This window comes from Drosophila montana, unplaced genomic scaffold, assembly GCF_035044405.1.
Source record: "Drosophila montana isolate Dmon_TW-CO22-7 unplaced genomic scaffold, ASM3504440v1 contig_2081_1, whole genome shotgun sequence".
In the NCBI taxonomy this organism is placed as follows: Eukaryota; Metazoa; Arthropoda; class Insecta; order Diptera; family Drosophilidae; genus Drosophila; species Drosophila montana.
This window is the reverse complement of record NW_026996991.1, coordinates 883,201-900,154: the sequence shown is the minus strand read 5'-3', so window position 1 is coordinate 900,154 and position 16,954 is coordinate 883,201. Positions and strand designations below refer to the sequence as shown.

General features: G+C 39.2%; 1 protein-coding gene across 3 annotated transcripts in view; it reads left to right on the top strand.

The window, feature by feature from the left end:
- The first annotated feature begins 2,308 nt into the window (after window positions 1-2,308).
- The window catches only part of Pgant9 (polypeptide N-acetylgalactosaminyltransferase 9), a 71,352-nt gene continuing 56,706 nt past the window's right edge, over window positions 2,309-16,954 (top strand). For 2 of the 3 annotated variants that reach the window (XM_064680132.1, XM_064680130.1), the window contains exon 1: window positions 2,309-2,847. The gene's annotated coding sequence lies outside the window, so the exon portion shown is untranslated. The remainder of the gene's footprint in view (window positions 2,848-16,954) is intronic. The other variant, XM_064680133.1, reaches the window with a different exon arrangement.

The window sequence follows — 16,954 nt, the reverse complement described above, 5'->3', positions numbered from 1 at the left end:
ACACAACCTCAAATGCAAATGAGCCACGTGCATTCACAACGTCAAGTGCTTCACATGCAACATGTTCGAAACATCCTCAATGCCGGCTATTAACTAATTTTGTTGTGTGTTGCATCAGAGATGAGCAGGCGCAGCCAACGTGCTTGAAGCGCTGGCCAACACTTGACAACAGGTTACAAGCTTAATGAGACAAGTTGGCAGCGCTGTGTTGAAGTATGAAATGAATTTATGAGTAGTTTCGGAATTGAAGAATATGATTTGTTTTTTAATTATTTAAGAAATTGTTATATCGTTTAAAAAAATGCCTCTTGAATTTATCTTGAAAATTTTCTACACTGAGAACATAGCTTGTTGCATTTAAATGAGTACAAACTTTATCAAAATACGGCTAAGGTCCAAATTTTCAAATCACAAAAGTACTTAAAATTCCCTAGCAGATAAGTGAATCAATCCGAAACTGCTCTTTGAATCGCATAAGCTTTGAACACATTACTATTGTACCTAAACATGTCACCTTATCTGTCACTAAATTAGTCACGAAAAGAATGAATACCTAACTTAAACCACAATCAAAGAATTTATGCAATTTTCGCGTACCTTCTGAGCTGTGATAAGAAAAGGTAACAAATGACTTTTATGACATTATCACCAAACTCTGGTAATTTATGAATGACATTACTAAGTGCACGACTTACAACTCAATTACTTCCAGCGATAGTTGTCTTACCTTTGTGCACAGTAAAAAAAAAATCGTTTGCTTTCAATTAAAATGAAATATAAAAAAAATTAAAATAGAATAGAATGTAGCCACAATCAATCTCTATATATAAAACTGTTTGTCCTGACTGACTGACTGACTGACTGACTGACTGACTGACTGACTGACTGATTGGTGATCAACGCACAGCCCAAACCGTAAGAGCTAGGAAGCTGAAATTTTCACTGTAGATACCTTATGTGATGTAGGTGCACGTAAAGACGGGGTTTCGGGAAATTACACTCGCAAGTGTGGAAAAATCGCGAAAAACGTTTGTATGTAACTTTTTTGTTTACCATCCCATCGGCCCCAAACTTATTTTCAAAGATCTTTGTTCAAATTCATTTGAGGGGTGTTTCGCACTTTTCGAAAAATCCGTTCCTCCTTGGTGGAAATGGAGGTCAAAGATTTGGTGGGTGACGTTTCGAGCTAAAATTCATTTCCAGTGATCTATATGAAAAATCATTTGAGACGTGTTTCTCACTTTTCGCAGAATTCAAACTTCTTCGGGGGGAATGCGATTTAAAGATTTTTTGGGCGGCGTTTTAAGTTGTGTCCGATTTGCTTCAAACTTATTTTTAAAGCTCTTCATAAGAACTTAATAAGTACGTATTTCAGCGATTTGGGAAATTCCACCCGCAACAGTGGTAAATTGGCGGAAAACGGTTGTATGAAAGTTTTTTGTTTACCATCCGATCGGCCCCAAACTTATTTTCAAAGATCTTTGTTCAAATTCATTTAAGGGGTGTTTCACACTTTTCGAAAGAAGATTTGGTGGATGACGTTTTGTGTTCAAATTTTTTTCCAAAGATCTATACGAAAAATCATTTGAGACGTGTTTCACACTTTTTGCAAAATCTAAACTCCTTCGGTGGAAAATGCATTTCAAAGATTTTTTTGGTGAATTTTAGGAGTTTTCCGATTTGCATAAAAGTTGTTTGATTCCCGTCCGATCAGTTTTAAAATCATTTTCAAAGCTTTTTTGATTTTATAACATACGTGCCACGGGCAAGGCCGGGTTATACCCGCTATATTAAATAAAATGACGAGAGAGCATGTATATCAAGAGAGCTTGGTGTTGAAATTGAATTGAATTCTAAAAAAGATTAAAATTTTCTAAACTTTTTGATATTTTTTACAGTGCACCCTTAAGTATAACCCAAAGATAAATAAATAGAATTTCAAGCGAAATGTATTTACTATAGCATGCACTTAAAGTAACTAAAGTAGCGATTGGATTCACTTTTGTTATTACATTTCGAGATAGAAAAAAGCATTGGGCCATGCGGGCGCCTTCGTCATGGGACATTTGCGCGACAAAATGAATGTGGCGACGCGGCCCGCAGAGCGGCGGCCTCTTATCACCGAGTGCTTATCCTAAACTGACCCACTCACTCACACACACACACATACACCCACATCGAACAAAGTCAACGCGACATGTTGTAGGCTGGCGTTGCCAACCAACGGTTAGCCGGCGCAAGCGAACCGTTTCATCTCACACAAGTTCGAGACGTCGCGCTGCGCTCAGTCAGTCGTATTTTGACCGTTGAAACAGTTGGAAGTGGGGCGTGTGCAGAGCGTAACGTTGCATTTCTATATTTTCATCACGACAATTCTCGCACACAGGTGCAGCTGCTGTGTGTGTGTGTGCGCGCGTACGTGTTTCGTGTCTATGGTTGTGAGGGCGCGTGAAAATCCCACAAAATCAAGAGCAGCAGGAGAATCACAGTCAGCTGTGCGTTTTGCTTCGCCTTCGTCGGCAAAATGTGTGAAATATAAATGCAAATTAAATGTAATAAGCATAAATTTCAGATTAATAGCCGTGAATATTTCAAGTTGAGTAAATTTTAAACAGTGTGCAAACAAATACTACAACGCCTGCTAACAGCGCGCGCGCTCTTTGCCTTAGTGTTGTGTAGTGTGTGTTTTATTTTTACTGGTAGTTATTGTTGTAAGGCCGCCGCGGATTTAGTTCTGTGTTCCTTTTAAGCCCCGCAGCCTACATTTTGACAGCAAAATCAAAGCAGGAGCAGCACAAGCAGAAGCAGCAGCAGCAGCAGCAGAGGAAGCGGCAACGAACGTGAGGGGTAAGTCAGTCGAACTGAGCGTCAAGTGTCTCTGCCACGCGACCAGGAGCTAAGCAACATCAACAAAAATAACAACAAAAGCAACTTAACGAACAGACAGACAGATATGTCGGAGCGCAACGAAACGGTTGGCATAGAACCTCGCAACAGCAGCAGGTGCCGCTGTCTGCTGTTTGTTGTTGTTATTTTGTTGTGGCTGTTGCCTGGCGCTGCACAACAAAATATTTAATTTGTTGTTGTTGTTGTTGTTACTGTCGTTGCGTGTGTGTTCCGCGTGGCTCCGTTAACTCGAGCTGACATTTACAACACTGCCAACGACGCGTCGCCCCCCGCCCATGCCTTTTGCGTGCTTAGGTTCGACCATTGTTGTTGCTTTTGTCGTCTGCTTTGCTTGTTCTTGTCTTTGCCTACTGCTTCTTTCTTATTATTATACATATATATATATATATATATTTTTTTTTTGGCGTGCATTGACATTGTTTTTGCCTGTTTGTTTTTGGCGCTTTCCTTTGCACTGCTTCGCTTGGCTTTGTTTTTGTCTGCAAATTACTTTTATTGGCCACTTCCTTGACTTTGTTTTTGCGCCGGCAAATAAGAAAAATCAATAAATTTTTATTTGATTTTCATTCCCAGTCAGTCGTTGCCAGCTGTGGCCAACCGCCAACCCCAAGCCCCGATTTTCATTCTTATGTTTTTGGCATTGCTCTGGCCCGTTGCCACCCTTTCAAAATGCAACCCTGTGTCTGCCTCTGCCGCTGCTGCTGCCTCCGCCTCGGCCTCTGGCTGTGTCTGGGTCTATTTTGCCGGTTTGTTTGGGTTCGTGTTCTCTACAGTTCTCTATTGGCACACGGAACTGGCCTAGAATCGGGCCAAATTTATTAATTATCAAGAGAAACCGTTAGGTGACACACTTTCGCAAGGGAGCGTATTACTTAGAATAGAGGAAGCATATAGATTAAATTCAAGATATTAAATTGATAGACTCTTGTCTTTTATAATACGCTAATTAGGCTAACTTTTAATTCATCTGCATAATTAAATTGGAATATCATAGTATATGTTCACTTAGCGGGGAGTTCGTTGAACGTTTCTGAGTAAACATTAACATTCTCTTTCTTCTTATCACGACAAGAGTTTTATGGAATCTTGATGGGTTGTTAAGTTTATGGAACGGTCAATCGGAATTGTTTTTGTGCTCTAAATAATCTGGTTTAAAGTTTCGGCAAAGGCGACGCACTTACTCTATATTCAGTATATGCTTTATCTTAGGTTGTATAATTTTTTGCAATCTATTTTGAGAATCGTTTAACACAGCTTTTGGCACCTCTAAATTGGAAGCTTGATTATGTTTATCTAAGCTGAGATGAGTAAAATATTATTGATATTGGTATATATACATCATTATCATATATTGATATATGATAGTAAACATCTCCCAGAATCCTTTCAAGTATTATATTAACCACAACAAGAGTAGCTCTGAGCAAGTCCCTAAGTCCCAAGTTCTCCTAACCTCCCTTCAGAAAATCTTGCCTTGTTATGTGACATTCAAAGGGTTCATTTCTAGAGGCCCTGCTGTGCCTAACTCCATAAATTTAATTTCTTTTACATAACTCTCACAACGCTTCAGTAGCTTTTTCGTTAAAAATAATTTAAATTAATTTTTATCTTAATGTTACCATAAATATTTATTTTGCCACGCTCTTCTTTTTTTCCCCTACTGTTCCGCATACATTTCCTGTTATTATAATACTTATAAATGCTATTATAAAGTTCTCTGTAAATTAATACCCTTTTTACCATATTTTTCGCTCTTTTGCATGTTTAGGACTTGCCTCATTTTTTTTTCCTGTCGCCCTTCGACTTGTCACTTGTTCTCAAGTTTCGCATATTTTCCTGCCGACCACCTGCTGAAACCTGTCTTGGCCAATTCATATTTGGCCGCAAGTAAAAGTGGCTTCGCCCGGGCCCTATTATGTCTGTCTGTCTCTCTTCTTGCAACACACACATTACTACATACTCTTCCATTCATTTTTATTTATTTATTAAAACGTAACATTCGTATAATTTGAAAACGGGTTTCATTCTCAGCTAGTCAGGGGTCTCGCCGCCCGCCTCTGGGTTCGAGCCGGCTGCCTCTTCTCTTTTTTTTTTTAACTCTTTGGACTGCATCATTAAGAAGCATCATTGGTAATTAAATTTAATTATTAATGTCGGCCGAAAAAGCTGGGCATGGCAGGCGGGCGGCGGGGAATCGGAGCGGGTAAAAGTTAAAGCTGTTGCCATTTATGTTTATTTTAATAAATTAATCACAATGATATTTTGCGTCTTACATCATGGCCTGGTCACTCTGTTGATTAATGTGCTGCTCCCAATGTGGCCAGGTGTGAGAAAAAGAGAAAAGAGAAGCCTAATTGGACGCTAATCTTACATAGTACATTTCGCACGTCCAACACGTTCTCTCCAAATGTGGACCAGCTGCGCAGCTTTATCGAGAGTAAACCCAAAAAAAAAATAATGATTGTAATATTCGTAGTGCTAGTCCAATATTCTAGTATTTCAGCTCTTCTACACGTTTCGCAACATGATCGAGAGGAATTTGCATATGTGTATATAGATAGCACTCGCGTTTTGTGGATCTTTTTACGGGCTGCTGTAATCTAATGTCGTCCCAAAACGCGGAGAGCACGTTTTTGAGTTGTTTGTGTTGTTTGTGTAACTGTAGTTGCCACTGGATAACTGTAGCACTTCGAATGGCAGCTGAAAGCGGAAACTGCAACTGGCAGTTGGATAAGGGACGCAGTGGGGTGAACACGTAGTGTCCGATTGTGTTGCCCATCCAAGTTGTTTATGCAAGACTTAACCTCAACCTGTGACTAGTTGTGAAAGAACTTTGCGTAACTCGAGAAGAGTCTCTCTTCAGCCGCACAGTTGCCAACATTGGTATGTGAACTAGAAAAACAGTGAGCACAAGTTTTGCTTTTCGCTAGTTTAAAGTGACTTTCGAACGTTATTATTTTCTCGATATGTTATCGATAAATGGTAAAGTAATAAAAATTCGTTTAAAGGATACGTGTATTAGTGAAAAGTGAAGTTTGCAGGTTAAAAATATATTTCACTCTCAGCATAATTCCTTTTCGATAAATTTATAACTATATCTCTTTGGTTATTTTCTATCAATCTTCTATACTCTTTCATCTTATTGATCGTTTATGTGCTAAAGATATTTTGTTATTTAATATCCAAAGGTAAAAATGATGCCAAAAAACCAATTTCTACGTTAAATATTTAACTTTCTCGCATCTTAATTGTGGTGTATCTTTATTTAGTTGGCATCTTATTTAAACGGCCCCAAATGACGGCAATTAATGCTTAAATACCCAGCTCTTTTGGCCATAAATTGTTACTGCGTCTGCATTTTAATTATAACTTGGCCAGCAAACGCAGCGTGGCGGTGCACGATTAAAAAAAAAACTAAAGAATGTGTTAGAGGAGCGTACGAAAAATTTAGAGAAGAGGCAGCTAACAAATGACGAACTGGCCGAAACAGCTGAGTTGCAGCCAATGGAGCCAAGTGGAAGTCCGCCAGCGGCTGCAGCTAATTGCCTGAAGTCTGAAAGGGGATTATCAGGAGGGGGTAGGCTGTGCAACAGAAGGATCTACAACTGCAATGACAAGACAAATGTTGCTACAACCTGCAGCTACAAGTGAGCAGCAGCAGCAAGAACAACAACAACAACAACAATGCGCAACATGCAGTTGTTATTGTTGTTGTTGTTGGCAGGCATAAAAATTCGTAGCTAAACCAATTCGAAAGCAATTTCCTGAGTTTAGAGCCTTGTTGCAGCGGGTGGGCAGCGGCCAGGCAGGCATTTGCATAACTAGGAGCCTGCGGCGGCACATAGGCCTCCATTTAATGTGTGTGTGTGTGTCTATATAGTATACACACAAATATATGTATATAAACATTTAAACTACATGTGTTTGTTGTGTGTGTGTGTGTGTGTGTGTGTGTGTGTGTTTATGCCGAAGCTGCTGCTGAGCTGGCTTAGAAGCCCAGTGAAGACGAGTTCATTGAATTCTTTGCTGCTTTATTCGCCAAACTCGTAAATTTTCAACCAAATACACATAAAATTCAAACCAAACTGGTTCCTGCAGCACAACCACAAACAACAACGACTACAACAACAATAATAACAACAACAACAAGAGCATTAACAGCGATTTATACGAGACCATAGCCATATAGTCTTTGGGTCTCTTCTTTTATTTTGTTTTTTGTGTTTTTTTCGGGGCCTGCATTTTATGGAATGCGGCAGTCATCTTCAGTTTCAGCTCTGCAACTGCAAATGCAACTGAAACCTCATCTTTTGCCTTTTTATACCCTGTAACAAATCAACAGGCATCAAGTAGGCAGCTCCAAGTGGATATAATCTAAATTTGCATATGCCATAAGGAAGCAGCTCCAATTTAACCATTATAGATATTTGTTCAAGTTCCGAAAGTCAAATCAACCTTTTTGAGGATATCTTAACGATTATAAAAGTTAAACAATTTCCCCAAAACCAGAATGTTCGCATGCTTAAAAGAATCCAAGATACCTTCTTTAATTCTTTAAATGTTCACAAATATCGAAGAACAAGTCCAGAAGTTATTAATGAATCAACTTTACAAATTCTGTAAAGAAATAATGCATATCTCAGCATTTCCTTACTGTTGACAGGGTAGCTGCTAGTCGTGCACTTTCAACTCACATTGCGGATGCTTGAACAAAAAGTCGGCCAAGTTGACCAAGTAATATCCATCTGCTCTTCAACATTGCATTTCACTTTGCTCTCCGGCGGATTCGTTGCGGCTACTTCGATTGAGTAGCTGTCCGCATTTGTATCTGCATTTGTCGCCAGACAAGTCTGTGTGCCTGTGTGTTTGTGTGTATCTGTGTGCAGCTCTTTTGGTGCTTTTGCAGCTCTTCTTAAGTGCAGCTTTTGTGGTGAAAGCGCAACGCATTCGGCTTATGGCCTGTCCATAAACTCGACTCGACTCGAACGACCCACATCCACATCCAGTTTGGGTTTCGAGAACCAGCTGCACCTTATCAAAGATCGTATCAATGCCAAGTGCCGCCGGCTCTCTGTGTGTCACAGAGTTGAGAACCGAAAACTAAGTAGCTCAAATATTTGGACAATTTCGTATACTAATTGGGCCCATCAGCACGAGACTTCAACTGAGCCTAATCACTGTGGGCGCACAAAACAAATATGGAAATCCAACGACACACACAACAAACACAGCCACAGACAGCTGCTCAGACACTAAGACGAGGCGAGCGAGGCAGACCCAAACAATGCCAAAAAATATTAAACAAAAGATACGCATCTGTATCTGTATCTCGGGCCATTGAGCCTGTGTGTATCTGTGGCTATTGCCACTGGACCAAACTGAACACAAGACAGCTCAATTGTGGCCAGGGACCAGAGTTGCGCTCCCAATTTTTTTTGTTATGGCTACCTGCCAAGCACAAGATATATTTGTGCACAGTAAAAAATGTTTGCTTAATTGTAAACAATACCAAAAATGTGCTTTGTTCGCTTGCCAAAAATAGTTAAAAATATATAATATAATAATAATTAGCCAGAGTTGAGATTAACTTAAGACAAACAAAAACTTATTTTTGTCTGTGTAGACTTACGCGTCAAATAGATGTTTGCGCTGTCTAGACATCAATCAAAATGTTGAAGATTTAAAGATACAAGAATTAAGAGTTAGCAGCGGAAATGAAGTTGAGCTTTGACCGCTTAGCGTTAACTGTAATTACGCACGCAGCTACACGGATATACAGCCATAGCCATAGATACAGATACATTTATAGCTCTTGACGCACACAAATGCTGGTCAACATGAGCGCAGCAGCAGAAACGGCAGCGGCAGCAAATGGCCACAAACAGCCGCATAATGACCTTGTAACTCAACTGTCAACTGTCAACACACGCAGCAGCAGCAACAACAACGACAACAACAACAGCCACAACTATCAATAGCTAGCCACAATTTATAGTACTCGTATCGTTGGCCATAAATTGCAGCGCCTGGCACATGTCACACAGCCGAAAGGCAGGCCCAAAGACAGCCCCACAAGAATGTTGACCAAATGGGGCAGAGGGTTCGGTCTATAAGCCAAGGATCAACAACAAACAGAGCCCGGCAAACAATATGAAAACTATTTTTGTTGCAAAACCATTTTGACAGCAAATTTTTGCAGCCAGCTACCTTTTGTCGAAATGACAGTCGTTATTTACGATTACGCAGGCTTCAATTAAAGCCCAAAACCATACGATTTTCGAATTTCCACCAATTTATCTTATTTGGGACTTTTTATTAGTTCTTCTACATTATTTTTAATTAATTAATTATTTTCGTTCGTTTATCTTTAACATAAATATTTCAAGTCTGAAAGATAGCTTATCCGTGCTTGGTACAACATTTCAATCAGGCTTTATTATCTTTTCTCTTCAGTGTCATCTTTTTATTGGAACTCTTTTAACGGTATCCTCCATGATCACTTCTGGCACTAACCTTCTTTTGACAGTCATTAATGTGATCTACTGAACAATTTCCAAATAGTAAAACTATTGTCACATGTTTTTACCCACCTTATACATTACCCAATCATCCTCCACGGTCATTCTAATAGTAGTTCCCACCTCGACCCTTTAATGCTCACAACTTTCCTCAGCCGCGGAATCTTCAGTTCCATCACGTGTCCTCCATGGTCCACGTAGTCTTCACAATGTGCACAGCCTTCCTCAGTCTCTGTTCCTTCAGGACTTTCCATGGTCACTATAATAGTAACTCCCACTTCGACTCCCGAATGCTCACATCTTTTCCCAAGTCGCTTTTCCTTCAGTTCCTTCCTGTATCCTTCCCGGTCTCCTCAATTAAAACTCCCTAATACTCACATCTTTTACTTTATGTATCATCCTTGGTAACTTTAATTACAACTCCTTTCCTAATGTTCACATCTCTTATCAGTCGCTTTTCCTTCAGGATCCTCCTTGGCCACTTTAATTACAGCTCCCGTTGCTTAGTTCTCGGCTCCACAACTCACTCGCTAATGTGATTAATTGAAGCAACCTTCACGTCTTATCTTTCTTGTCACTTCATTTTGCTCACGTGTCCTCCATTGTCACATTAATGCGCCTTTACCAATGCGTTGCGTGGAAATTTACGAGTACCCCGCATTTCCACTTGTTGCGATTGCCATCGGGGGCAGCGTCTGCTTCATGTGGCAGCCCCTTTTCCGTGATGTGCCTTGGGTCAGTTCTGAGTGGTTGGCGGTTGGTGGTTGCTGGTTGGTGAGCTCGGTGATGTTCGAGTGGTTGGGGCAGTGTGGCAGCAGCATTTGCCGCATAAAAAACGCTTATCGCACAGAATATTTTGTTGTATTGTTTACGCGGCGGGGCTCATAAAATATGAGCAGCAACAACAGCAACAACTCGGCAAATACAAATAGTTGGCGCGATATCTGACGGATACACACACGTAGCCAGCACGATGGAGCGACTTCCTCGTTGTTCTTTTATTTCTTGCGCTGCCTTCTTTTATTTTTTGGGATAAGTTTAAGCACACAATGGGGCGGCAACAGAAATAAGAAGAATCTTAACAAGTAATGAATTACGCGAGGAGGAGCGTGCCCCGAAAAATAATAAATATGGTGGAGTGGAGATATCTTGTGTACATACACTGTAAAAAATGTTTGCTTGCATTAAGAAACCAATTTATTGTTTGTTTAAAAATAATTTCTTAATTCGTTTAAACTTAAAGATATTTGTGAAAAATGTTCGCAATGAAAATTAAATATGATTTTTAGCTGGGATTTAAAAAGTGTAAGTGTAAGAGAAAAGAAAAGGTAGAAGAGAGAATAGACAAGATCAAGAATAGAGAAGATAAAGAATGTAGAAGATAAAGAATCGAGAAGAAAGTTAAGAGAAGAGAGAAGATATATGGTAGAGAATAGAGAAGATAGACAAGAGAAGAGAGTGAAAGAGAGAGAGTGAGAGAGATGTTAGAGAAGGGAGAGATGAGAAAGGGAATAGAGAAAATATAAGATGAAAGAGAGAAGATAGAGAGAGAAGAGAGTGAAAAATGGAAAGTAGATTTAATGTAAATTTTATTTTCATATTTTCAAAGCAAAAAAATCTTTATATTAAATAAATAAATATAAATATGAATTTAATTTAAGACCCAAAATCATTAAAGCAATAAATTCAAATGTGAAATTGAATAAAAAATTAAAGCCGAAAGACATCAAAATTCAAACAAAATTTTGTGCTGTGTAGAAGAGGAAAAGTTTTTGTATTGTATGCGAATTAGTTTGTTGTTATCAGGAAGAAGCGAGAGGAAACTGAAGCAGAGAGAAGAAAGCATAATTCTAAGGCAAGTTTTGACAAAAGGTCGCCGTTCCTGTTTCTGTTGTTGTTTGTTCGCATTGTTGTTGGTTGTTGGCGCTGTTCTTATTGTTGTTGCTGGTTGTTGTTGTTGGTTGTTTAGCCCTGCAATTTGCTGAGTTGACAGCATTGTGCGATAGCCGAACTTAGTTAAAGGGCCTTATTTCCAATAGCTGTAACAGTTGCTGCAGTTGCAGCGTTTAAAACACACACATTTCGCAATAATTGAAGTAATTTCTTTTAATGGTTTTTCTCCCCATGCTTTTCACATTAAATGCTATTGGTTTTTCGCGGCCTTTCAAAAGCTATCCACAGAACAATTTATGTAGAAGAAGACAAAAACAAGAGACGGACGTTTCTAATGACGCGAACTAACCTTCAGTCACAAATCATCGTTGTCAGGCAAAAAGCGCATCAACACGACAGCTAACAACAACAACAACAAAAACAATCAAGCAAGCAAGCAGAAGATTTAATAAGGCAAAAGGCCAGTAAGCAAACCTGTTGCAATGTTTTTGGCGCTCACTGTGCGCCCGCTTGACTAGTTTTTTAGTCGTATTTATTATTATTTATAATATCCCATGCATACCCACTCTATGACTCGCATAGCTCTCGACTCTTAACATGGCTCTAACCATGGCTCTATCTATGCTTGTAGCTGTCGTTTTTTGTTGGCATTAGCAATGAATGGTTATTAAACCGTAACCACAACTGCGCCAACTTGTCCAACTGAGCTTAGGGGGCAAACAAAAAAATAGAAAAAAAAATGCCAATGCGAATGACTCCATAGGCGAGTGCCAAGTGTGTCTGTCTCGGAGTGGTTTTCATTTGGCAAATGACATTTTGTTGGGTATATAGCAAAATATGTACACAATGTGTGTAAGCTATAGATTTTAAGATAATTGGTAAAGGTCTGTAAGGTAAATCTAACTTAAAACTTACAATAATCACCATGAAATTCCAGTAATAGTAAAACTAAAGCCGCATATTGGTTTTTAGCCGAACCGGTTTAAGCCGGAAATTTGTGTTAACCAATTGCCTAATTTTAAAACGTTTTAATTGGTTAAAGTACAATATAGAACCGGGCTTAAACCGAACCGGTTTGACCCGGGATATGTGTTTACCTTGAACCTAACCTGAAAACGTTTTAGTACAATTTGTTCCTTAAAACTTTGAAAGTACAATTTGGATCCGGGTTTGAACCCGGAATTTGCATTAAACGAGCCTAAACCTAAATATAAATATTTATCGAAGAATAGTTTGTCTTTTTAAACTTTTTGATAACCGGAAAAAATGTTTGTTTTTCTGTTTGTGCAACTATTTTTGGAACTTATAATAAATAAAATTTTAAATTGACATTTGTATAAAATATATATTAAATATGTTTTGAACCAAATCCTGGCTACAAATGTGGAAATCCGAATGTACGAACAAAACCTTAAGGCGAGGCACTGGTTCGTGCCGTGAGCCGAACCAGCGAACAGTTCGCCTGTGTGAATAATCTTCATTAATCATAATTACCAACATTTGAAAGATTAGACAACAATTTTAATTCAGCGGAATGATACCTCATGTGACAATTAATTCCGTAATGCCAACCAATAAGCTTTAAGTAAAAACTGATGTATGAAGTATGCAAATTTTGATCAATGCTGATACTTATTGCCAAAAAACTACCATTATGTGATAAAAAAAACAATTAAAGAGAATAAAAGCGTAAAGCTTGCCTTTTAAAGTATCTATTTACGGGCTTTTGGGTATCTCCCTGCCTTCAATGTAGTTCACGCTCAGCCGCTAAATCCAAAGTATACAATGTAAATGCCAAGTTCTTGTTTGTGCTGTGCCACACACATCATGACGAATTCATTATACCCTTTTTTCTATTGTGTGTGTGTGGGAGGAGGGGGAAGGAGGGTGTGTGAAACACTTTAGAAGAAAACATTGACGTATTGACGCGCTTTTGGCCTTCGGGCGTTAAACTTTGCCGCTGTGCGCCACGGGCGTTTTTTATTTCTTGCAACAATTGTGGCAAATGTTGCATCATCATTAACACACACAATGACAGGCACACACATACACACACACACACACACACACACACACACACACACACACACACACACACACACACACACACACACACACACACACACACACACACAGGCTTTGTACTTGTTACTCGATTTGTTACTGTTGTGTTGCATTCAATAGAAACGCATCAGTGCAAAGTCATCCACAGCAGTTGCTGTGACTGCGACTGCGACGGCGTCTGCTTCTTCTTCTGCTGCTCGCGCTGCGGCTCGCCTTTTGGCTTTGGCATTTCTTATTTACAAATGTTAATGGTTAATACACTGCAACGAGCCCTGTGTCGAACCGTCGAGCCATCGGGCCGTGCCTTTGAGCCAAGGTGCAGGCCATGAGTCAGCGTCAACCAAAAATGTCAGCGGCAAAAGTTACGTTTGCCTGCGATAGAGTAGGCAGTTGTCATTGTTGTTGTTGTTGTTAGGATACCCTGTGTACACAGTATAATAGGGTATTCCCTTGCTGTGCAAAAGTATGTCACATGCAGAAGCTGGCCCCAATCGGCCCCAAAAAGATGACTGGTTTTTGAGCAGCAGCAATAGCGGAGTCGATAATAAGTTATTTAAAGGTGGGACTGAGGTATGGGAGTAAAACAAGACATGTTGTTGGCGAATACAGTTTGTAGCTGTTTACAGGGCATCTGTTGGACGAGCACTGCCGACTAGGGTGCTCTTTGTTGTCATTGTTGTTGTAGCTGTTGATGCCTGCAATTTATCACATGTTGCGGCAACAGTCGCCACAGCAGCAGCAATATAAAAATTTGTAAAATGCATTCAGGTGCCGCCAAATATTTAAGGCATGCCGCGCAGTTGCTGCCGCTTGTGTTGTCGCTGCTGCTGCTGCTGCTGATGTTGCTGATGTTGCAGTTGTTGTTGGTGCTGTCTTTACTTTCAGTAAGTCATTAACTTGCAGTTAGGTAACCGGCTGCGGCTGACGCTGAGGCAATCCCGGCACAGCCCTGCAGCTGCTCATGGGCTGGGAGTCGAAAGATGTTGTCTGCCACACAGTAAGTCAGTTGATTGAGCCGTAATTAGGCAGCAGACAATGAGCTGCTGCTCGCCTTTAAGATTGCGCGCAATGGTGGGGCTGGCAGCTTGATTAGTAGACGTCCAGCTTGGCCAGCTATGTGGGTCGCGTCTTGTAAATTAACGCCCCGAAAATGTAACAGAAAGCAAAAAATAAATAAACAAAAAACGCACAAAAAAAAAAAAAAAAAATTGCTAAAAACGAAAACGAGCTGGCAAATCAGAACGCAACGTGCGCAGTCAATTGGCATGGAAATGGGCGGCTGAAAATTCTTGGCACGTTGAAAATTAACCAAAAAAAGTAAGAGAATGACAGCTACAACAACAAGAACAACAACACCTGCGACTGTGACTGGGCACGGCCCAAAAGTTTGACCAAGAAACGACGTGAAGCGCGTCGTCCGAGTCGAGGCGCAGGTGAACAACCGTCTGATTGCCTTTTGAAGATTTTTTACAGCTATTTATTTACACAAGCCCCATAGTCCATGCTGCCTTTTTCTCTCACTCTCACCTCAACCCTTTCGCACTCACTCCCCCACTTTCTCCCACACTCTCCATCACTCACCCTCTCTCTCTCTCTCTCTCTCTCTGTGTTGCTCTTGGGCTTATTTGTTATGCGCTTGTTGCTGACACCTGCTTTGTTTTTCAAGCTGCTGCTGACCGAGTACTCTTATTATATTTGACCATTTGTTTATAAACAAAAAGCAAAAAAAAAAAGGAAAATAAAAGGGAAAAAACTCAGAAAAAACTTTCCGCTGCTCGAATAAAAGGCGCCCTGTGGAAATGGCTAAATTTTGCAAGCTGCAAATGAATCCTTTAAGGAGAGCTTTTCTCTACAGCACTAGTAATAAGAGCTTGTTGTTGTATGTTTATATGCTACGTGGAATCAACTTAAGATGTAATGGAGTAGGTTCTTTCTTTCTAAGTATAAGCTATGAAAAGAAACAAGGTGCTAATATCTAGATCTATGAATGAAACATATTAAGACTTGGACATGGTATAAAGGTCTTAATGTCTATTGTTTTGAACCTTGTATAAATTTGTATATGATATATTACTCAACTATTCTTAATATATATATAAACCCATCCTACACCTACCTTCTATCCATAATTGACTTATATGCCTGCCATTAAATAACCCTAACCACAGACAACTTTATATATATATGTATATAATATATATTTAAACCTCTAACACTTACCTGCCATTAAATAACCCTAACCACAGACAACTTTGTCAACCTATAAGCTTAACTTCATTCAAATCTCTGCAACTTTTGTCTTAACTTATTTGACTAACGAACATTTCTGTTTCGTTTTGCTGGCCACAAACAAAGCAGCGCTTGTAACCAAGGCTATAAACCTTAACTTAATGTTAAATATAACACAGCACACGCAGCTGTTCGATAGGGTGAAGCAAAGGCAAAGTTGGTTTTGCGAAAAATAAAAAAAATATATAAAAAAAACTTATAACTTTTGCCCTGGCAATTTGCTGGCTTATGCAATGCCAATGTCTTCATCAATGAATGCTGCGTGTGATTTTTACAAATGTTTGCCATAGTCATCATCATCATAATCACCAACATCATCATCGTCATCATTGTTGTTATAATCTTCTTCATGATTATTGGGTAGAGCATCCAAACAGCATTTACCCATTTGCCCGGGCACTTTCACTAACTGCTTCGCTCTGCCCGCGGGCGCCCTCTCTAGACTTTGGCTTGATTATGACTTTTATTATTTTGTTTTTATTTTATTTTTATTTTGCCTGTTGTATAATATCTTTTGAAAGAAACTTTATATGCATTGTGCTGACCACAAACATATTAAATGCCAGTTGATATCATCAATGCACAAAAACAATAAATGTTGATATACAAATACGTTTTTGCTACGCATCGCCTATGGTGATTACGTTGCTCGACATATATATACATATATATATACATATCTTTATATTGCGTACTTTTTTTTTTTTAATAGTTTGTTATCTAGCTGCAAACGGAAATGCCCATTCATGTGAGTGTGTGTGTGCCCTTACAATAGAATTATTTAGTTCGTTTTGCCCATCAGCTTTAAAGATTCGCTTTTTCCGAGCGTACAAAATGCAAACAAACAGCCACAACAATAAAATCTAAAAATAACGAAGAAAAAAGGTATAGAATATTTGTCATGTCACATCAAACAGACCAGCAGCAACAACAACAACAACAACAATTTTTAATATCAGTCACATTTATAGCACTGAAAGAGCAAATATTTGTTAACAAAATATATAAATAATAATGCAAATGCGGCAAGCACAACTGCACAAATGCTAGCCATATGCAACGTACTTAAATAGACTCGATCACATTTTTCAAATACCCTGTAATCATTGTAAATTTCCAATTTGGGTAAATTAACTGGATGTCATCAATTGTAAAAAAGCTCCTGATCTTTACTAATTAACTGACAACCTGATTGGCTGATTGAATTATTGATTGACTGTCAAACTGATGTTCCATTTAAGCCAAAAGTCTTTGTCCGTGCAAGGCTGATGTTTGGTTTTAAT